Genomic DNA, 24,381 nt, shown 5'->3' on the forward strand with positions numbered 1-24,381 from the left:
TTTAAAAAAAAACACAATCAACCAATTTCCTACTCAAAATGTGATACTAAATGGACTCTACCTATGTGAACATAGATTTATTTTGTTGTTCTCACAGTGCCTCTAATGGCTTACTACTTGCAGCAACTAAAGATTGATTTTTAAGACAGTCTAACAATGCCTGTACCTGTGGTTGCCAAGGAATCAAAGTACAATGACTCTGGAATTAAAAGATCCCCTTGAGTTGTTTTGCTTTAAGCATAAAAGCCGCTCTGAACATAATCCATTTTCCCCATGCGTCAGATCTGCCTCCATTTGCTAACTACTACGCTCAAAACAGACGTCTAAGTATTCCACACGTGTAAGAGTTAAGTGGGCCACATTGAGTTCCCCTAATCAAACACTTGTGTCCCCGTGGCCTTTTCCCTACGGTCAAGTCATCTTTCCACAGCTGCTGGAGTCGGTGCAGCGAGGCAGAGCGCAGCGGCACGCATTAGTTCATTCCGTCACAGTCCACACCTGGCTCTCCGGCGGAGCCTGAGCTCCCATTATTGCCATATGGCAGGGTTCCATCAAGCCCTCTGCATGGAGGCTTCCCCTATAATGCAACACAGAGACAATAGGAGGACACAAGCCCAGCAGTCATCAGGAGAGAGTGTTTTCAACTCCTACCACTTGCTTTCTTCCGCCCTGCTAGCACCGATGCCTCATTTTCGTGGTAACGTCTTTCTAGACGAACTCGGAAGGCCTTTCCCATGACCTGGAGTAAGAGTCAATTTTGCCAAGGCCTGGATAGCTGAGAACCTTAAGGATAAAACCTAAATCTCTGCTCTCCCTGCCCAATACTTCCTTTAGTGAAATGTAATATCGTTGCTAATTTAATAGCGTCTGCAGGCGAGTTGTCAAAACCAGTTGCAGCAGGGTCAGGGAGACACTCTTAACCCTGCTGGATTTTTTTTTTTTTTTTATGTAACCACAGTAATGTAAAATTAAATCAAGTCTCTGCCTGAAAATATATGAGGCATGTTTTGGAAGAATTCTTCCGCTACATTACTTTAATGCAGTGGCGGCATCTCCCTTGTGCATATCAGGAGAATTTGGTTTATTACAGAACGCCCCCATTCTCAGACTGCAATTCCAAGTGAATATATTCAAAAACTCTCCAAATAAGCAAATGAGATTCAGAATAAACGCTAAGTTTCTCAGTGCCACCCAGAGGTATTGTGCACAGCTGTCTCGCAGAGGGATTTTTGTGGGCGAATGTGTGCGCGGGAAACAATGGCACATGTTTGTCCTTGATTGAAGCCGCCGCTTGCTAAAACTGTCTTGCTGGTCTCAGCTGACTGAATGTCCCCCCGCCCTCCTGAAAATCTTGCCAATCAATTAATCGCTGACCTTCGTGGTTCGCACATTCAGACCTTTTGTAGGAAGTACAACCTTGGTCGTGAATGCTGGGAGAAGCCCAACAAAAGCGTGGGGTGACATTGCCCACTTCATCTTGTCGAACACCCTTTTACAACTGCAGCTCAGTCTCCTAATGCAACAGCCTACACAGCAAGTGAGGAGAAGCTTTGAAAAGAAGATTTTCCCAAGACGCATTGTAACTGAAGGTCGCTCAGACAATGGCCAACTTGTCTGTAAGTTGTAGGCTTTGCAATTTGTATTTCTGTTCATGTAACAGGAACCTTTGCCCTGTGGTCTTTACCAAGCGAGCTCAGGTGCAGGGGAGTATTTGAAAGCAAACGCGAAGGAACGGCAGATTATATCTTTTGTAACAGCTAAAGACAGACTTGTCCTTGACCAACTTGTTAGCAGAGGTTATGCACTCATGAACACAGTTTACAATGAGCACAATCGTTCCAGAACCAATCAGTGTTCCATCTTTCGGCAAATCCTTGAGACCTCTAGGACCTTCATGACGAGAGTTTAAAAAAGCCTCAAATAATGCAGTGCACTGAAATCAATTGGCCCTGGTCACTCAAAAATCAATGAACCTTTTAAAAAGTTATTGATGACCTGTGCTAAGATCATGAGAGACACTTGCGCCGAGGGTCTGTCACTGAGTACATGGAATGTGAAGTCAATTGTGACCTTCACAGTTCTAAGAGGTGGAGGATAAAGGGGTACTTAAGAAAGATTAGACTCACACCTCTGTTCTCGAGCAGAGCTGAGACATTTTCTCTCTCTCTCCCTCGAATGATGTCTCACCACACAGCAGAATTGGGTCTTGGAGAGAAAAATCAAAAATCTCCCATGAACCTCATCTCCCCTAGCCGCATGTGGCTGCTCCCTTGACGCATTATATTAATTAGGAAAAGACTCTGTCAGAGACATTACTCTGACTCTGTAGCTTTAATGACTTCAACCTCAGCACCCAATCTAATTTTAATATTGTTTTATTTTAATTCGTACTTAATTGAATCGGAAATATACCAGACAATCCCCACCGGCATCTGTCCACCCTGACTGAAATACTTTTACAGCGATTTCTGAGAGAAACTGTTTCTTTCTTTATAAAAGTTGAGCTACTGGGAGCTACTGCTCTCGTAATGAGCTTTTAAACTCCATTATTCATTCTATTTCTGGGCTCATCAAATTGGCTTCAAAGAAAAAAAAAATCTTGAAACCTGAGTCTTTTTCTAATGTATGTGCCTTTCTAAACAACATCTCAAGGCAGTTTGCTACTCTCTACCTATTGTCTTCATAAGTTATAAAGCTAAATAAAAATGGAAGGTTAAAAGTAACTAAACTAAAAGTAACTAAAAGTAAACTTTTTTTATATGGTGGTTGGTTAATCTAGAAAATCACTAGGAATAAATTGCACTGCCTGTTTTAGCAACTGACTTACTGAAGGAATTATACAAATCAGGTAACACTTTAAATGGCCCAAAAATATGTGAAATTAGCAATCCACAGTTCCCCATTTTTCAGGCCGCTCTGGGTGCTAGATTGTAAAGTTATACTTTACAAAAATAGTATAGCAACACACCAGAGCAAACCACACAGTTCAGTCGGCTCTTTAACATACATAAAGTGTGCTTGCTTGTATCAAACACCTGGATATATACCCAGTTATAATTTGAGTTCAGATGCAAAGGTTCTAAGTCCATCTGATGTTTTTCTTTAAAATAAGCATTTTTAAGAGGCTCCTATGTATGTGTTTCTACCTAAGTACCGGTGCTTCTGATTGGGCTGAGGCTGCGATTTAGCGAGTTTAAAAAGTATTTGATGGACGTATACTATGTGTCGAGAGAATTCACTCAGTATCATTATCTAATTTTTGACCGAGATGATGGCTTTTAGAGGGTTTTGCATCTGAATTCTTCATTTATTTAATCAGGTTCTGATAAATTACTTTTATTGAAATTGCCTGAAAATATACACAATTATCTCTTTATAAAATGCTGTTTACCTGCCTTCTTATGGTAATAGCACAGCATTAATTGCACTAAGCAAAAATATTTTGGTGACAATGCCTTAATATGGCTCAGCACTATTTTAGCAATGTATATTTTGTCTGTTCAAACTTGAGGTTGATTAGTGATAGGGCTGGGCGATATGGGCAAAAAAATGATCATGATAATTTCTTTCATATCAGTCAATATCGATAATTATCACGATAAATGTCAAATCTTTATTTCTTTATAAGTTTAAAGTCAGATTTTTGCTCCAAATTGAAGTTGTAGAAACCAGACCATGAATTTTCCTTAACAAAATAAATATCTAAATAGAAAAATTAATTTCTGCATGTTCTAATGAGTTATATTGTTTCAAATCAAGAAACAGGTTTGGGTTGTCTGATAATGATAATGATAACAATAATAATATCACTTTTTGTCTCTTAGAAATGCACATTTGATAGTAGCTTGAGGATGCAGAGGTAAATTTTTGTTCACTATTAATCAGTAACATCAGTAAAAATTGTAGCAACCTCAGTTCCCCTTCGGGAACTCGAGCTGCGTCCGAAAACGCTAGGGGAACGCCTCCAGCGTGACCACGCTCTGAAACACGTGTGCAAACAGTCCAATGGAGAAGCGAGACGTCACAGGCGGGGTGACGTAGAGACCAGAGAGCTTAAAGCATGTGCGGTGCATGCAGCCGGCAGCTTCTGTCTTTCAGCAAGCGCTCTGTGTGTGTGTGTCACTCTGTTTTTTGTGCTAGTTCGCACAGCTTTTATTTGAGAGTGTCACTATGTCCTACAAAGCATTCTTACGAATATAAGCAGCGGCATTTAGACTGTGTGTTCCTCTCTACCTGCGCTATTTCGGGTGGCGATACACACAATCTATTTGTTGTCTGTCTGGGAGCGAAGCATGGGAGTCAGTTCTCGAGGGAGCTGACTGCCCGCGTTTGCGTTCCCCGCGCTCAGCTCCCGCTTCTGCCGAGGCAGGGCGGCGGCTGTGATCGTGGGGATCGCATTTAGATCTACGGACGGGTTAGAGACGGGTCCGCTCTATCTCTGCCTTTCTCCTTAGATCTATCGCTCTCTCTCTCTGGGTCGGAGGCCCGCGCTGCGGTTCTTCCCCCTTTGAGTGAGAGCTCGCGGCGAAGCAGGCTGTGTCAGCTCCCGAGGGGGCTGACTGCCCGCACTCTCGCTGCGCACGCTTCGTTCCCAGAGGGCTCTCTTCGAGGAGGGAGCCCTCGTAAACTTCCCCGCGGCTCGGGTCCCGCTTTGCCGAGGCAGAGCGGCGACTGCGGCCGTGGGGATCGCACATAGATCTACGGACGGGTTAGAGACGGGTCCGCCCTATCGCTGCCTTTCTCCCTAGATCTAGCGCTCTCTTTCTGGGTTCGGAAGCCCGCGCTGCGGTTCTTCCCCCTTTGAATGAGAGCTCGCGGCGAAGCGGGCTGCGTCAGCTCTCGAGGGAGTTGACGGCCCGCGCTCTCGCTGCGCACGCTCGCTCTCGGAGGACTCTCTTCGAGGAGGGAGTCTTCGTGAGCTTCCCCGCGGCTCGGGTCCCGATTTTGCCGAGGCAGAGCGGCGACTGCGGCCGTAGGGATCGCAGCATAGATCTGTGAACAGGTTAGAGACGGGTCTGCCATCTCTCTGCCTTTCTACTTAGATCTAGCGCTCTCTCTCTGGGCTCGGAAGCCCGCGCTGCGGTTCTTCCCCCTCTGAGTGAGAGCTTGCGCTGCTGCGGCTCTTTCTCCGAGGAGATTGATGCTGTCCGCATATGAGCTGACTGCATATTAGATCGCTCGTTTCTACCTGCCCTCGCTTCTAAAAAATAAATAAATTCATGAACGGGGATTCAAGCGATTTATGTGTGGTTTGTTCTGGAGCTGAGTATGTACAGTCTGCCCTTGAGGGGGCGGGCTGTATTCATTCATAAATGTGTTCATTCAAAAAAAACAAAACAAAAACAAACAATGTGCATTTTGAATGTTTTGCTCTTCTCCCATTGTCATTTAATTCTGAGGAATTAAATTTATTGCACTCTCACCCTGTACTTTCGCTAAGTGTGTGGATGCTGCTGTGGCTTAGCTAAAAAAAAAAAAAAAAAAGTGGCTCCTAGGGCATCTGCATACTGATCCTTATTGACATTTTTGTCGGTATGGGCGGTTCGGCATCGAGATGTCGTCATCACCCATATGAAAGAACTGGGGTTGTGACTGAACGCAGAGAAAAGTGTGCTTTCTCCATTACAGAGAACCACTTATCTAGGCGTGGTGTGGGATCGACCACGATGCAGGCATGTATATTTCCTGCTCGGATCAAGACATCCTCGCGGCAGTCAAGAGAGTGAAAATAGGCACTCACTGTGAAGCAGTTTCATAACTGCTGGGTCTGATGGCAGCTGTGTCCAACGTGATACCTTTTGGCCTGCTGTTCATGAGACCCTGCAGTGGTGTCTCAAGACCAAGGGGTTCTCCCTGAGGGAAACCTGCTTTGCATGATCAAGGTCACGCGGCGACGCCTACGTGCCTTGGACATGTGGAGGAGACCTTGGTTCTTGTCTCAGGGCCCGGTGCTGGGAGCTCCTTGTTGCCGTGTATGCTAGCGACGGATGCGTCCCTCACCGGTTGGGGAGTGGTCATGAGTGGCCACCCCGCCCATGGTCTGTGGAGCGGTCACCATCCAGTTTGGCACTTCAGTTGCCTGGAGATGCTGGCCGCGTTTCAGGTACTGAAACGCTTCACCCAGACCTATGAGACTATGGTCCTGACTCCTATGGTCCAGGACCTCTGAGGGCAGGCCCTACTGGGGAAGGGCGTGGTCCACCGCATTCTTCGGTGCCCGTCTCTCCTCTGTGCCCTCGGGAGATTAGCCTGCCAACCCTGCCGGGCTTCAGGGCGCAGCGGTCTCCTGCGAGCCCACACCTCAGTCTTCCGCCCGGAAACGTAGCGGAGCTGGGGAGCTCGCCACCCCTGCGGGGGTCTCTACAGCAGCTAGTTCAGCTGTCTCCTGCCGGTCTTCCGTTACAGGACACCGAACTAGCAGCTCAAACAACACCAGAGGCCAGTCTCGAGAGACTGGTTCCCTTAGTAGATTATTTGGCAGCGTGGAAACTACTGCCAAATGTGTCTGCATGGGTCCTGCGCACTGTAGAGCGAGGTTATCGCATCCACGTGACCGCCACCTTTCAACGGGGTCTTTCCCACTGTGGTGAGCCCCGAGCAGGGTCTGGTAATGGAACAGGAAGTAGAAACTCTGTTGAGGAAGGAGGCCATCGAGGTGGTCCCTCCTCAAGACGGGGAGTCCGGGTTCTACAGCCGGTACTTCATTGTTCCGAAGAAGGATGGGGGCCTGCGTCCCATTTTAGATCTGAGACTACTGAATCGTTCAGTTATGAGGTTGAAGTTCAAAATGCTGACTATCAATCAAGTGGTGTCAAAAATCAGGTCCGAGGACTGGTTTGTGACGATAGATCTAAAAGACGCTTACTTCCTGTCTCCATCCTTCCTCAATACAGGAAGTTCCTGAGGTTTGCTTTCGGGGGCGAAGCATACCAATAATCGGGTTCTTCCGTTCGGCCTGGCACTCTCCCCCTGCACTTTCACGAAGTGTGTGGATGCTGCTCTGGCTCCGCTGCGACTCTGGGGCATCCGCACACTCAATTACATCGACGATTGGTTGATTCTGGCTCAATCAGAGCACATGGCGGTTCAACATCGAGATGTTGTTCTCGCTCATTTGAAAGAGCTGGGGTTGAGACTGAACGCCAGTCGCCATCTCACTTGGCACATCAACTGCCTGGAGATGCTGGCCGTGTTTCGAGCGTTGAAACACTTTCTCCCAGACCTAATAGGCCACCATGTGTTGGTTCGCACCGACAACACAGCGGTGGTCTATTACTTCAACCACCAAGGAGGTCTGTGTTTGCGCCCCTTATACAAGCTGGCGCACCAGATCCTTGTGTGGTCCCAGGACAAACTCCTCTCGCTGAGAGCGGTTCATGTTCCTGGGCATCTCAATATGGGAGCAGACATCCTGTCGAGGCAGGGGCTGAGGCCCGGGGAATGGATGCTTCACCCCAAGGTGGTGAAGCAGATTTGGAGAGTTTTTGGCCAGGCTCAGGTGGACCTCTTCGCGACTCAGGAGAATGCGCAATGTCCCCTCTGGTTCTCTCTGACTCATCCAGCTCCACTGGGGCTGGATGCCATAGTACAGACGTGGCAGAGGCTTCGTCTGTATGCCTTTCCCCTGATCGCTCTGCTCCCGGGAGTTCTGGAGAGGGTGTGCCGGGATGGGGACCATCTTCTTTTAGTAGCCCCGTACTGGCCGGCCCGAGCATGGTTCTCGGACCTGATTCCCTCCTCGACGGCTCTTCCTGGGAGATTCCCGTCAGGAGGGATCTCCTCTCGCAAGCGGGAGGCACTATCTTTCACCCTCGCCCGGAGTTGTGGAAGTTATGGGTGTGGCCTCTGAGGGGGCACACCTCGTAGCCTCCGGTCTCTCAACCGAGGTTGTTGAGACCATCCTCCAATCCGGAGCTCCCTCCACGAGGAAACTGTACACCCTGAAGTGGAAACTTTTCACTTCATGGTGTGGAGACCACCAGCAAGACCCAGTTAACTGCCCAGTTGGTACAGTGCTGGAGTTTCTGCAGGATCGGTTCTCTGCAGGGTTAGCCCACTCCACCCTGAAGGTATACGTGGCGGCTATTGCCCTACCACACCCTTCTGGGTGGCCCCTCAGTGGGTAGGAACCCCTGGTTTCAGGTTTCCTCCACGGTGCGCTGAGGCTAAGGCCTCTGACCAGGTGTAGCTTTGCTGTGTGGTGATTTGGTTGCTATTCCATAACTTTGAGTCCTCTGTACCCCCCCCCCCTCTATTTGGGGGTCAAGGCTCACTCCTCTCGAAGTATGGCCTTCTCGTCAGGATTTCCCTCTCTGACATTTCAACGCTGCGGGTTGTTCCATGCCTCTCACTTTCATGAGATTCTCGGTCTTATTTATGCCACTCTGGGCTCCTTTTTTCTCTCGTCCTAGCTGTGCTCAGTGATACACACTAGGCAGGGATTTGAAAGTCTGGCAGCGTGGGCATATCGTTCCCCTAGCGTTTTCGGACGCAGCTCGAGTTCGTATGTAACCATGGTTCCCAGAGGGAACGAGACGCTGCGTCTCGAGCCATACTTCCGGCATCCCTGCAGCGCTTGCTTCTCTATTTAGAAGCTGCCGGCTGCATGCACCGCACATGCTTTAAGCTCTCTGGTCTCTACGTCACCCCGCCTGTGACGTCTCGCTTCTCCATTGGACTGTTTGCACACGTGTTTCAGAGCGTGGTCACGCTGGAGGCGTTCCCCTAGCGTTTTCGGACGCAGCGTCTCGTTCCCTCGGGGAACCATGGTTACATACGTAACCTGGGACGTTTTATATGGTTAAATTTATTGCCCGTTTTTTTTTTTTTTTTTTAATTAAGCATTGGTCTCCCATAGTAGCAAGCATGCATTTTAAATCATGATAAACAGTTAAAACCACACATAATGGTACCTCAATACCATGGTAAAAATATAACTACATGGTTTTATAGGTAGCCTATTTGTACGAAAAACAGTCTAAAAACATTCAGTATAAATACACACATTCTATAGTTTAATCACAAATACATACTATAATTATTTACCATTACTCCTGTAATAAAATTCAATGTGAATATCCCACAATATCCCAACAGGTTTAGACAGAAAATATGATTATCCTGACCTGAGCTAATTTACTGAATCAACCAACTCACATCTCCTTTCTTTCTAGTCATCCACAATTAAATTAAAGTCATCTGTTGCTGCTTCTGGCGTTTCATCGCTGACTGTGCCGCAACCGTGATACCTGCTCATTAGAACTTTCAGTGAGCTATTTTTAGAGTGCGCACGCAACGTTCCTGGACACGGAAGTGCGCTTCGACACAGGCAGACTCTCTTTCTCCTGCTTGGTCCTGCTCCTCCATGGCGAACACGGCGTGCGGTTAAAAAATGAATTTGAAAGTGGAGGAGACATAAACAGGATTTTGAAAAGAGGAAATTACAGGATTTGTCCCAGTGGAAATTACACCCCTGAGTATAAGTATATTTACATTTTGTTTAAAACTTTTAGATTTAAAACTTTAGATCAAGAATTTAGATTTAGGCAGATCAAGATTTCAGATTTAGTACAACAACCAAATTTGCCACTTAACCATTATACCATTTGGAGAAATTAATGAGTTAGTCATGTCTGTTTTTCGAAACTGTAGTAACACTGTAGCACATCCATTGTTCGAACACAGCGCTTCTAGGAAAATTAGAATGGAATTTGTACATATTTGAAATAAAAGACAGAATGTACTACATGTTAGCTAGCTTATTCTGCTCAAGAACATGATCTATTAAGATCTACAGCCATACCCGGCAAAAAAGCAGAATGTTCCCCTAATGTTAGTTTTTGGTTCCCATTGGGTTTTATATATATGGTTTTGCATCTGAACTCTTCATATACAGAACATTCCCTAATAGTTATTTTTAGGTTATTATTTTGCAGCCATAAAAATTAATATAATTTTTATACTCGTGTTTGTCATTCTTGAGATGGTATACGTGGACGTTTGTTCCTCTTAGACAAACAAAACTTTTCTTCAAATTGTGAATGGATTATGTAGAGAAACGAGGCACTCCTCTTACGGCACAGTACAGTTGACCGGACATGACTGAGCTGGGTTGTCTAAAACAAGGAAGTAATCTTAGATATGGTCAATTGTTTGTTTTAAACAATTAAAAATAATGTTACACATAACTGACACATTTAAAACATTTACACTTCTACAAAACTTTTACATTTATTTCTGTCATGGCAGCTCTCAGAGGGACCCCACAAAGCTCCCACAAAGCAGGAGACATAGATATGGACAATACAAGCCAAACAAGAACAAAACACCCCCCAACAAGCAGATCTATCTCCAAGACATGTGTACTGCTGCTGCTTCAAAAAGCCATGTAAGCCGCATGTATTACTATCTATGTGTGTCTGGGCTACCACGCCGACCAGCTTAACACTAGTGGCCTATGACTATGTGAGCCTGGGCTACCACGCCGACTGGCTTAACTCTAATTAGACGTGCACAGTAATGTAGACGTGTGTAATGTTAATTAATAAAATGGATATATGGTCCAATCCGATAGATAAGACCCCAGCACCCACCTGAGCAAATATCATAATTTAGTCATTTGACAACTGCTGTTACTTTTTCTACTTCATCAGTCCCAGCAGCAGCACAACAGCTTGTTAATTCATGTTCATGCAATGATGAGACGGACAAAGTTAGCCAATGCATGCCATTTCACTCTCTCGTGCAGATAAAAGTTGTCAGGGTTACATAGCACAAAACTGACTTAAAAGAACTGAAATAAAAGCAGAATATAAATGTTCTTAGTCCATTTCCTGAAATACACAATACAACAACAGCACACGTCACACAAGTACATTTCTTTGAACTACATTACCCATAATGCATCTCACTCGGGACTACAACCATAGATAAGCGATACTCAAAGTCATTGATATGACTGCGATAAGCACGTGCTCCTGACGCTGTGCGCAGCTGAAATCAAACACACACTCATCACAATGAAAACATCGACCTTAGAAATAACAAACGTGAACATTGAGATAACGCCGATATGGCGAACCCCAGTTAAAATGCATACACAAGAGCGCTTATTTAATTTAACCTGTTTTCATGTCCGTTACTTAGTTTAAACTTGTTTATGGTTGTTCATTTTTTAATTCAGTTAGGCAGACCAGGCAATATACACAGCGGTATTCAGCTGTTTCTGAAGCAAGCTGCAAACTGTTACAGCAAGCATTAGTCATATATTTAAATGTTGAGCAGCGAGCTCATTGGCTACTGATACAGGAGAGAAGCAATCAGCTGTGCCGTGTGATGATGCCATTATGTCAGATTGAATTAGACCTATCGGACTGCACCATCTAGAGTTTCATGCCAGAACTTTGTATATATTTTGATCATTTAAGATATGCAAATGAAAAAAAATTCAATCCTTTTGGAAAACCCACCCATGATCGGTCAACCACAGAACCTCTTCAGCCCACTGTAATCAAACTCAAACTCACCCACAGTCTTTTTGTGCCAGCCAGGTGAGGAGAGAACTTGAGCCTGGAGTCCTTTCTGTGTGGAGTTTGCATGTTCTCCCTGCAAGAGCGTGGGCTTCCTCCAGGTGCTTCGGTTTTCCCTATAGTCCAAAGACATACAGGTTAGGTGGATTGGATACAGTTAATTGGCCGTAAGAGTGTGTGTGTGTGAGTGTGTCCCAGCAGTAGGGTTGTGAAGGTTATTGCCCTTTCATTGCTGAGTTCCATCAGGAAGGGCATCCGGAGTAAAACCACAAATAATGGGCTATCTTCATATTTTACATCCGGTTTTGCATTTATCCAATATACTGCAACCAAACCTGACTCCATTTTACATGCAAATTACTCTAAATTCATTCATATATGTTTCATAAATGAGGCCTAAAGTGTGGATAATTCCACGGAGATGATGTCTAACGGAAGCAGCCGAAAGGGGAGAGAGAGGTGAGCAGAGCCGAGAGGACTTGCATAATGAAAGTTATGAACCCCATGGTGCTAAAGACATGGTGTAGTCAGCTTTGTAGACTTTTCTAGAAGCTGCTCTAAATCTGCCTATGACTAAAAAGTTCCTCATTTCTGGAGGAAATCCATATTGTTCCAGGGCCATAGATGGGCCACTTCAAAACCTTTAGGAACAAACAGTTGTTGAAATTCTCACATAAGATAAAACAAATCTAGTCCTGAATCAACTGGTGTCAAAAGCATCTAGGCTCACCGCAGATCATGTACTTCTATAAATCTCAATTTGGGCTAAAAAAAAAAAAAAAAAAAGATCGGCTCCATTACAGTCCTGGACTCTTTGGATTGAATGCCAGAGAAGAAGATTGTATTCTATTCTAAACAAACCTACAGATCTTCTGCACACTGCTCTATTTTGGGGCACTTGTATGCATCAGCTTTTCCCAATAAAGTTTTCTTTTTTTCACTCTGCCACTGGGGATCTGTAATGCCTGCCATGAAACATTACAACGCCTCTTCTACTCTGCCTTCACACCCACTCATATGTTACTCCAGGCTTTTTACCCTGGTGAGGAGTAATTATACTGCACCAGGAGACTTCCTTTCATTGATGAAAATTTAGATTTTTAGATCAGTGTCACAATCATATTGATTTCCCAATCCCAGCCATGTTTTTGCCATTCAAAGTTTGGTTTGAATATACCATGTACATAAATGTGTGTGTATTGCATGAAAGCTGCTTTAACCAAACGGTGTTTTTCAAAAAATATTAAAAAATAAACAAATATAATGATATTATTTTTTTTTTTTTCCTTTCTTTAAACACTGTCGATCAATAATAGCACAACAATGACGGTTATAATGCAAATCCTAATACCATGGTATTGAATAATTGCCTTAACCGTGTACAATACTACTCTGTCATTTAATGTTTTCGTGACCTTTTAGTGGTTTGATACTCATTTAGTCGGAAAATATTTTTTACCTAAAGCGTTGTTCACAAAGGTTGAAATTTACTGACCTTCTTCGTCGCTGGAACACGATACGATGCTTCTGTAGGTTTGTTTAAATGCATCGTTGTAAATGTTTACTTTATTTCTACAGCGCCCTTTTTGTTCTCTGTGTTCGAAAACATCAACAGGAGAAAACTGATCTAAACGATTCAGTGCGTGTGCGTGAGTGAACTGTTCAAAAGATTCAGATTGAATAACAAACCGATTCGTTTCGACTCGTTTGCCCAGTTCATTTAAGTAATTTTCAGCATCATTACTTCAGTCTTCAATGTCACAAAATCCTTCAGAAATCATTCTAATATGCTTATTTATTATCAATGTTGGAAAAAGGTATTATAATAAGTATTCAAACCCCTTCATTTTTTCACGTTTTAAACTTTACTTTTTTTCCTCATCAGTCAACATGACATATGGCAAAAAAAAAAAAAAAAAAAAAAAAAAAAGTTTTTTAACATCTTTGCAAATTTATTCAAAATAAAAAACTTTAATTTTTTCATTGCATAAGTATGCATACCCTTATCTGGGACACTTGAAATTTAGATCAGGAGCATTCATATCACTTGTAGATGTTATAACACTTTGAGTGAAGTTAACGTGTGGCAAATTCAATTGAATTGAAGGTTCACAGAAGCATGTAGTCTTCATGACACTTAAAGGAGAAGTCCACTTCCAAAACAACAATTTACAGATAATGTACTCACCCCCTTTTCATCCAAGATGTTCATGTCTTTCTGTCTTCAGTCGTAAAGAAATTATGGTTTTTGAGGAAAGCATTTCAGGATTTTTCTTCATATAATGGACTTCAATTGTGCCCCCAATTTTGAACTTCCAAAATGTAGTTTAAATGCAGCTTCAAAGTGCTCTAAACAATCCTAGCCAAGGAAGAAGGGTCTTATCTAGCTAAACGATCGGTCATTTAATCAATAAAATTTCAATTAAAATTTGTATACTTTTTAAGCACAAAAGCTTGCATAGCACAGCCTCTCGGATGCACGTCCACGGGTCGCTCTTGAACAAAAAATGTAGTTTAAATGCAAAAAACTCTATCTTATTTTCTCCTACAACTTCAGAATCATCCGACACGTTGTACCTTTTTGTTTGTAAACAGCGTTTGACTTACTTGCACTTTCTTAGTCTTTGCACGTTCGCTTTGTAAACACTGGGTCTGTAGATTTGCCTACCTTCCGCATGACCTTTCGACATGATTCCATAGTATGTCGTGAACACGCATGCCAGAACCTGTGCTACACAAACTTTTGTGCTTAAAAAGTATACACATTTTTATTTTCCGAAAAAAATGACCGATTGTTTCGCTAGATAAGACCCTTCTTCCTCGGCTAGGATCATTTAGAGCCCTTTTGAAGCTGCATTTACACTGTAAAAAATAAAAAGTTGAGTTAACTTAAAAAATTAAGTTAATTTGCTGCACAGCAATTTTGAGTTTACTCAACTTTAAAGGAGGGAAGTTGTGCCAACTCATATATAAAAGTTCAGTGAACTTCAGTGAAGTTGAGTGAACTACCAGTCAGAGTTGGCACAACTTAGTTCTTGAAGTTCAGTAAACTTAAAAATGCTTTGCAGCAGATTAACTTAAATTGTTAAGTTGACTCAACTTAAAATATTAAGGTAACCAGCTGCAAAGCTTTTTTGAGTTTACTGAACTTCAAGAACTAAGTTGTGCCAGTAATTTTTTGCTTGAAGTTCAGTAACCTCAAAAAAAGCTTTGCAGCCGGTTGCTTTAGTATTTTAAGCCAACTCAACTGCATTTTTTACTATTTAAATGTATAACTTTAAATCTTACATCCTTTACCGTCATTTTAAACGTTCATCTTGCTCCATCTATTATTTTGGCGCATTCATAATGCAACAAACACACTGGATCAAGAAGCAAAATATTTCAACTATTAACACAACACTTAAAGGAATAATTCAACCAAAATTATTTGGAAAATTTATCATTTACTCACTCCCATGTTGTTCTAAACCGTTGTTCACACTCAACACAAATTAAAATATTTTAATGAAATTTGAGAGACTTCTGTATTGAAAGGCTGTTCACCCAAAACTTCAAAGCGTTCATAAAGAGATCATAAATAATTAAATAAATATATAAGTTAATATGAATTGAGCAGTTTAAGTCTCCTGAAGAGACACAATTGTAGGGATGCATGAAATAGGATTTAGAAAATAGTTTATTTTCATTAATATTAGTATATTTATACCTTTGATACTAGTTTTACTTATTAATATTATTTACATATATTATCTATTAACATATTTGTTTTTCCTATAATGTATTTTAGCCTGTATTAGGGTTTTACACACTCACACAAAAACTAAACAAAACAGCATGTAGTTTCAGTTAGGTACTTTTATTTTTTTTAATTGACATGAACTTGAAGCAAAAATGAAAATGCTCTAAAAACAGTTATTGGCTAAATACAAATAATAAATGACAGTTGACAATGAACATGAAAAAAATACATCAGAAAGTAAAAATAGAAATAGAAAATAAATGACAAAATTTCCAGGAATAATGTATCTTCAGGATCCTCTGTGATGCCTTTAAGCCCATCAATGTGGTGTGATTGAGTGGCAGTTTCTCTGCAGATGATGAGGTTGTGAATATGATGCATCTGAAATACACAGTTGAGTTTACAGTTAAAGAGTGTCCATGTGTTTATGTAAAAACAATTATGCTTATGAAGGCCATAAGCAAAAATTGACATTTAAGCAGTATGCCCTTCAAAATATTAAAAAAAGAAAAAGTGATTTAAAGTGGGATCTTAGGATAGTTTTATATAGCTTTAACACTTAAGCATAGACCCAAGTAATAATTTTACATTACTTAGTGGAGAAGAGAGTATCCTTAACCGAACAGAGCTGGTCACACAAAAAAGAACCTAAAAAAAAGAAAAAGACATTATTGGCAATGGGAAACAAGTTACAATATGAAAGTTAACATTTTATAGACATTGTAAGAAAGAACTTCACCTGTTGAAACTGTGTTGATAGTCTGTGTAGCTGGATAGTTGATGTCCAGAATATGAGTAATGAGGTGTTTTGACAGTTACACATTTTTTTTTTTTTTTTTTTTTTTTTTAAAAAGCCAGGAATAAAAAAAAAAAATAATAAAAAAAAAACTAAACTCGGTTCTAAATAGACCTTTAAAGAACCATCTTTTTAGAGTGTACTTATAATGCAGTGCTAATTGACATAGCTTTTAAGCTATCACTGTATAGAAAACTAAAATATAATACAATTTCTGGGTTTTTTTTTTAATACATGTTATATAAGGCTCAAACTCACAGCACTTGCAGAGATGGAGCAGCATTTAGTGTGAAATGCGTGATGTGTAATGTGATCACGTCTCTTCAGAAGACTTTGTTTAAACCATTCGATTCTTATGTATTTGTTTTACAATCTCTTTATGAACATTTTGAAGCATCAGAATTTTAGGTGAATAGTTTTTCAGAATGGACAGAAATATCTCAGGTTTCATTAAAAATATCTTCATTTGTGTATTAAAGATGAACAAATGTCTTATGGGTTTGGATCGACATGGCTGTGAGTAAATGATGACAGAATTTTCATTTTTTTGGATGATCTAAATTAAGCCAAAGAGGACAGCAACAGCAGTGGTAAGGCCATGTATATATTCCAACACAATCTGCGTCTCTAGTACTACATCCTAGGCACCTTTAGGTTTGAGTGGATGACAACATCATCTTCCAGTAATAGTTAAGATGCTCATCTTCATACCCTTGGTGTGGACATCCTCTGGCTTTGTGTCCTGCAGTAAAAAAAAAAAAATATATATATATATATTTCCTACTAAATATTGACATTAAATGTTTAAAACATAACAAAAATAATAATAATAAAATTCTGGATAAGGACTAGTTTTTACCAGTACAGAAATAATACAAAAAATACATGTATAAAAAAATACTGCATATCTTCACTGTATGGAATAAACTGACTCTTATTGAAGCTGTTAAATTTGTTCAGTCAAGAGGAGTGAGTGTTGTCTTAGCTTTTTATTTATTTATTTATTTATTTTTATTTATTTATTTTTTTGTAACATTAACGGAACAAATATCAGCAGGTTTATGAGACTAACGTTAATGCACGGATCAAATTTACTGACACACAGGCGATTTTATCTCAGACGTTGACTCTCATTTCAGACTTACAAGTGATTATGTAAATAATCACATTTTGACATAACTTTATGTGTATTTGACAATTTAAGCGAACTAAGCTGCTACAGAGAGATGAATCTGTGATCGCATATTTTCTGCACGCTTCGGTTGTGTCAATAAACACGTTTATCATCTTACACGTCTTGCACTTTCACATATATGCACCAGTATCGCGGATTCACAAAAAAACAAAAAAACAAAACAACAACAACAACTGTGTGCCAGATAAACTAGTAAGTTATATCGCCTAGCACAACGAAATACAACACATAATTAACCTCTATCTGGTTAATTATATACTCGTTTAATCGACATTTGAACTGTATCTATAAAAATATATCTGTATACATACCTTGCAAATGCTACCGTTAGCTGATCGTGCTTGGAAAAACAAAGCTAGCTAACTAGTTAGCAGCCAGACTTCATTCAACAATGTTTATTCTTTCTTTCAAGAACATTTACAAACCTAACTGTGTAGTTTATTTGGCTTACTTTCTATATTAAATCTGGGCAGAAAGAACTTACCTTAAAAGAAGACATCCACTCCCTTTGCCATCGTTGTTTATGTTTGAAGCAGTAAACTCCGTGTATAGTTCAGCGACGGCACTTTGCGCATGCGCAATAATGTCAAGTTGACCGCTCAAATGAAGAAATAAAAATACTGAGTTTGCTCAACTTTCTTATTTGTGTTCATTCAGAAAATTATAGTAAACATTGAGTTAACTTGTTTTTATGTGTAAACTCAACATTTTGCTTAAAAATGTGTCCACTTGACTTACATTTTTAAACTGAGTGAACAATTTGCAAGTTGGAGTTTTTACAGTGTAAACTACATTTTGAAAGTTCAAGATCGGGGGGCACAATTAAAGTCCATTATATGAAGAAAAATCCTGATATGCTTTCCTCAAAAAAAAACATAATTTCTTTACGACTGAAGACAGAAAGACATGAACATCTTGGATGACAAGGGGGTGAGTAAATTATTTGTGAATTGTTGTTCTGGAAGTGGACTTCTCCTTTAATGGAAGAAACAACCAGGACTCTTACTAGAGCTGGCCTCCTGGCCAAACTGAGCAATTGATGGAGAAAGGCTTTGGTTAAAGTGGTGACCAAGAAGCTGATGGGCACTCTAGTTGTCCTCCATTATTATATGTGGAGATAGGAGAAACCTACAGGAGGACAAACATCACTGCAACACTCCACCGATCTGGAGTGTTGTCACTCCACTGATCCAGGAACTGAGTTTGACACCCCATAATGTCAACCCTTTGGCCAGAGTTGGCACTTAAGGTATTTCGCATATCTTCTGCTTCTGCCCCATCCAACCTGACAGAGCTTGAGAGGTGAAGAGGTGAGGAGAAGAATGGCAAATAATTGGCAAATGCTATTGTGCAAAACTTGTTGCATCATACCCAAAAAGACTCAAGGCTGTACAGGTGCTTAAACTAAGTACTGAGTTAGGGGATGAATACTTAAGCAATGTACTCTTGTATTTTTAATGAATTTATGAAATTATAACAATTCTTTATGAAATTAAAACAATTCTGTTTTTGCATTGTCGTTATGGTGTATGAAGTGTAGATTTATTTGGGAAAAAGTCATGTAAAGCAGTTTAACATAAAGCAGCAACAAAACGTAAAAAAAAAAGAAAAATATAAAGGCACTACTTGGACTTTCGCAAGGCGCTGTATATATGTGCATATATATCAGAGGCAAGGGAGGCAGTGTTTCCTCAAAATACTGGACGGGAAAAAAAGTAGTACAAAAATAAAACTATGCCAATTTTACAAAATATAACATTAAAAAGTGTATAGGCTAATAGCGACACCAGCATGTAAATTTACAGCGGGAGTCTCTCTCCCCTGTGCCCATTGTGTTTTAACAGACCACCTAAAGCAATCAAACTTCACTTTTACAGGTTGTTTGAACATTAATGTGTGTTGGCAGTGTATGTACACATCTACCCTATAATGATACAAATCCATGCAGTGGTTTTTAATTAATCTGTAAAAATAATATCCCCTTTTTCAAATCGAGCCATTCTCAGATGCCTGTCGGTGTTGCATCACACCAACAGAGGCCGCTCCCACGATAGTTGATTGACACGAGCGTCTTACCTCAGACCTGTCAGCTGTAACAGTCCGACCTCCATTGTTTCTATGCTGAAGCAGGGATGTAGATTAGACAAGAATATCTCAGATTGAGCGATTGAGGCGTTGTGTTGCTGGATGTAATAATGAACATAGTGGTCGTCATTTACTCCCGACATCTGAGCTGCTGAAGATGCAGTGGAATTACATTTGTTTGTGAATGGAATGCGCCTCCTGATGTACATAAATGTGTCTATTTTCGCGCAAATCATTCATGATCCAGCTTCACCTACAGCAGAAGTGAGTATAAGGGTTTTTTCAATGAATCTCTGCAATCACTTTTCCTAATAACGTGCTAGTTAGCAAGTTTCGCGGCTAAACGTGCGAAATGCAGCTAAAGTAAACAATCTCGCAGAGCAGCAGAGAGAAGAGAGGGTGTTGTTTTGCACAACCATTGAGAATTTTTAAATAAAGTATATTGTAGACTTTTCATTAAGACCCTAAAGAATCATATCAACTTGTGGAAAATGGGCATCTGATGACCCCTTTAAGCCAAGTGTGAGAAGTGTGAAGTTTGAAGCCCTGTTGCTGCTGCTGTTTTTCTTCCGCTGACCTCAACCCATGCCTTGTTCTCTCATTGGCTGTAGCTAATTGTGACACCTGACATCAGGTGATATTGAGTTGGCCGACCTATCCAAATATTTAGCATGCTAAATATTTGTTTGGCTTCAGGTGAGGTGATGTCGAGGCGTCAGGAAGCCTCTTTGATGCGTTGCTGAATAGGTAACAAATAAAGATTGCCGAGTGCTGATCACCAGCTGATTTTTCCCTGATCACAGCCTAACCTGTCGGCGAGCTTGTTGACTTGCAAATCGGGCTTAAATGAAGCTTAAAATCCTGTTGTGTGAACTTGGCTTTAGCAAATTAGTCTAAATTACAAAAGAGTGACAGTAATGGGAAGAATAATTTCAAAAAGTAAGTAAAGAACTCTAACACTTAGATTTAACCACTAACAAACCCCAATGGCCTGTCAATGGCCTGAGTAATCAGCTTGGTGAAATTTAAAGTTAATATCTGTGTCTGTGACCAATTTTTACTGAGCTTTGATGACTGATGATCTGAAAAATTAAAAAATAGCTAAAAGTTAAATATTAAAAAGAGTAGCTGAACATAAGTTCACAAATAAAAGATACTGTTTAAATGTATTTTTTTTTTCAGTTATTATTATAATAAGTAAAACTTGACACTAACTTGATGAGATTCAAACTTGAATTCAGTAAACAGAATATTGATTACATTGTTAATGTAAAAATATAAACTAGAATGTATTTCTTTCTTTCTTTCTTTCTTTCTTTCTTTCTTTCTTTCTTTCTTTTTTGATAGTGTAAATAATGTTTATTTAACAAAGAAAATATGACTGGGACATGAATACATTTGATTAAAAAAAAAAATCTTTACCTCATCATTTATACACACACACACACACACACATGTCTGGTTTATTATCTTTGTGGGGACTCTCCATAGGCGCAATGGTTTGTATACTGTCCACGCTGTATTTTCTATCCCCTTACCCTAACCCTACCCCTAAACCTAACCCTTACAGAAAACTTTCTGCATTTTTACTTTCTCAAAAATTGTGAATTTTTCTGAATCATTCTGTATGATTCACAATGTATGATTCACAATGTAAAAAATTCCAGGTTTTACTATCCTTGTGGGGACATTTGGTCCCCACAATGTAGCAAAAACAAGTACACAATAATAATCATAATAATATTAATAATAGACTTAAGACATGACTCTTTCTGTCATATTTATAATGTCTTAACTGTGAGTGTGAGTGTTTTTAAATTTTAAGTGTTGCATACTGTGACATTAAAAAATCATAATATAGTACTGCTTGTTTGTTTTTAGTTCAAACACTGAGCTGTTAGTTTACATATCCCTGTAGCCCAGAAACCATGTAAATACAGAATATATATATGTGTATATATAATAAAAGTTAAACCCAGAGTGGGAACTCATCACACACTACTTAGAAGTAATAAATTTGTGCTTAAAAAGTATAAACTGTAAGAAAAAATAAACTTAATGCAGGGTATATTCCTTTTACCATTACACCACATCATACCACATTGCCCACAAATAAATAATGCACTAAATAATAACATATAACAATATCAGCCTTTTTATTATTATTAGTGTTGTTGTTTTGATATTATTATTTTAATGCCATTTTTATGGAAACAGTAGAAATGCATGTGTTCATCCACTGTATTGTTGACCACAGGTTGCAGAATAAAGCAGATTGCAGACTAAATTGAAAAGATAGAGGTAATGCCCTGTTTGTGGCACTGATTCTAACAGATGCACCTGGGCTTTGCGTATAATAATTGCCAGTTTCTTTGCCAAGTCATTCTCTGTTCTTGATTAATTTCTTGTTTATGACTTTATCCTGCACTTTGTCCCTTGTTCTCTACTTGCAGCCTCAATTCCAATCTACTTACCCCAGTGTTGCAATATTTTGAGGTCTTAGCTATCATTACTGAAGTCTTCCATCATTACCGAAGGCCAGTGGTAGTTTTTCTTTTTTAATCCTCATTTGTATAGTCCTAAACAACAGGCATATGTGTTGTGTACCTAGCAATAACCTTTCTGTCTCTGCTTAAGAGGTATGGTTTTGTAAACTCTGCTTTAACTTCAGCTAAAGTGGAAAGATATGACTCACAATACGTTCAAAGTATTAGATGGTAAAGCACAGTGGAAAGCTAATTGGGGAACTTTCCAAATTGAATACATTTAATTAGATAACTGTGATAATAACTTTAAGAGCTGCATCTGGATAGCTCAGGGCTGGTGGATTACAGAGGGTTTTGAAGGTTAGGGGTGCTCAAGGTTGAGTAGATTGTGTTCACCAAAAAGAAAGCAAAAGAGAGAGAATGAAAAATGAAATGTGACAGAAAAACAGGCAGACAGAAGGGTGAAAAATAAATAACCCTAAATGTATGCATATTTAACAGTTGTTATCAAAGCACCGCTCTGTACTGAATAAAAGTTTGAAAGGGGCAAATGCTGAACATGTCCCTACAGAATTTTACAAATGCCTACTTTTTAATTCCTAAACTGATATTTGAGATGAATAGACCACACCTCACAGGGTGCTGAATTAGAGTTCGAATTAGGGTGACAGTAAGAGGAATGTACTTATAAAAGTACATAAGTAAAATAAAAAATAAATAGATAGATTAGCCACACATTAACAAAAAACAAAGTTTCTCTCTCTCTCTCTCTCTCTCTCTCTCTCTCTTTCTCTCTCTCACACACACACACACACACACACACACACACACACGTGATAAATGTATTATCAAACAAAGAGAGCAGTTACATGAATTTCAGTCTACTTTATATTATATTTAATTAAATTCAAATTACAATTAGGCATCTTGTTTGCTGCCTTATTTCAAATTCTGAAAATTAATTTGTGTTTGTATTACATCACACACAGACAAAAGGAAATGCAATGTCATGCTCTGGTCACCTGCTGTTAGACTGTGAATGAGTTCAGTGCCTCCTGCCCATCATCTCAAAGGTCATTGATGAGTTGAGCACCACAGAACAAACACTCTTGATGCACAGAATAAGCACCTGTCTCCACACTTGGAGTGAAGTGCAGAATTCATTAGTTATTGTGCTGGGAGGTGAAGCGTTCAAATGTGAAGATCCCCACGCCCCCCGACACGAGCATCCATCTCATTTGAAGTGCACATAAAGCTCCCATCCTCTCCAAGTGCATACAGGACCTAATCGAATCATTCACTACAGGAAGTGAAGTGAGGTGAGTATTTACTTGTGTTGTGTTAGTGGAGAGATCTAAGGAAAGCAAGTGGCACATATGGAATGGAAAGGTAGTACTGAGTGTTCCGTCTTCATGTCTCTCAGTGCAGCTCTTCTTTTGTATAGTTTCTAATCATTAGTAGCATTGCTGCTGATGAGGTCATTTTTTATTTAAGGCTTGGTTCCAGTAAGGTTAAGGACTGCCTTGTGGAGATAAAATGGTATATTTAGCACAGCATGTTTTTATTATTATTATTATTATTAACAATAATATTTTTCATTTATACTTTTCTTATTCTATCTATCTATCTATCTATCTATCTATCTATCTATTTATCTATCTATAATAAGATTAAGAGTGAGAATAAAAAAGTATACGGGGTGGATGGAAAGAAAGGACAGAATGATCATTGTTTTTTATTTATTTATTTTTCTCCCAGTGATGAAAGCATTTCATTATTCAAAAAACTAGTGAAATACTGAAAAAAATGTATGCATTCTGATCAATTATTATTATTATTTTAAAATAAAGCTGAAATGATTGATGAATGATTGATGTGTGAGTCAGTGAATGAATGAATGAATGATACATACATAAATACAATTTAAAGTTTGTAATTTTCCAATATAAGTTGTAAATAGAGTTCACCCATTTCATTAGATGCTTTACAATCACTAAGAAATGAATTTGATTCAAAGCTTTTGCATTTTACATTTTATCTTATCATGAGAATGTTATCATTAATCATATCATTAAGCTAAGACTCTGTGGGCAAATTCATGTTTGTTTACTATGCAGTGCAATGTGGAGTCTAAGTCTATCAGAGCAATGGTATTTATAGTAAACTAGATCATCCACTTGTTGTCCTAAAGGGCTAAATGAAAAAAAAAAAAAAAAAAAAAGCTTGAGAAAGCTTGAGTGGCCTGTATATAACTGCCTAATGCAGTCTTTTTTTGACATGAACTAACTATAAACATAGTACTTCTGTGATTATTTGAATATCTGTAACATAAAAAAGCATGGTATTATAAGCCCAGAAAGACTGTTTGAGCAGCTGTTTCATGCATATACATGACAAGCGTCTTGCCAGCCCCTCTCTCTATGTGACAATGTGAACAATGAACATGTTGTGAAAGCAGATTTGAATTTTGCAGTTTGATTCCATCACACGTTGAATTTTCTAATTACATCAGTTTGATCATACAGTCTTCTCACGAATTTGACAATATA

The sequence above is a fragment of the Labeo rohita genome, chromosome 14 (genome assembly GCF_022985175.1).
Source record: "Labeo rohita strain BAU-BD-2019 chromosome 14, IGBB_LRoh.1.0, whole genome shotgun sequence".
Taxonomy (NCBI): domain Eukaryota; kingdom Metazoa; phylum Chordata; class Actinopteri; order Cypriniformes; family Cyprinidae; genus Labeo; species Labeo rohita.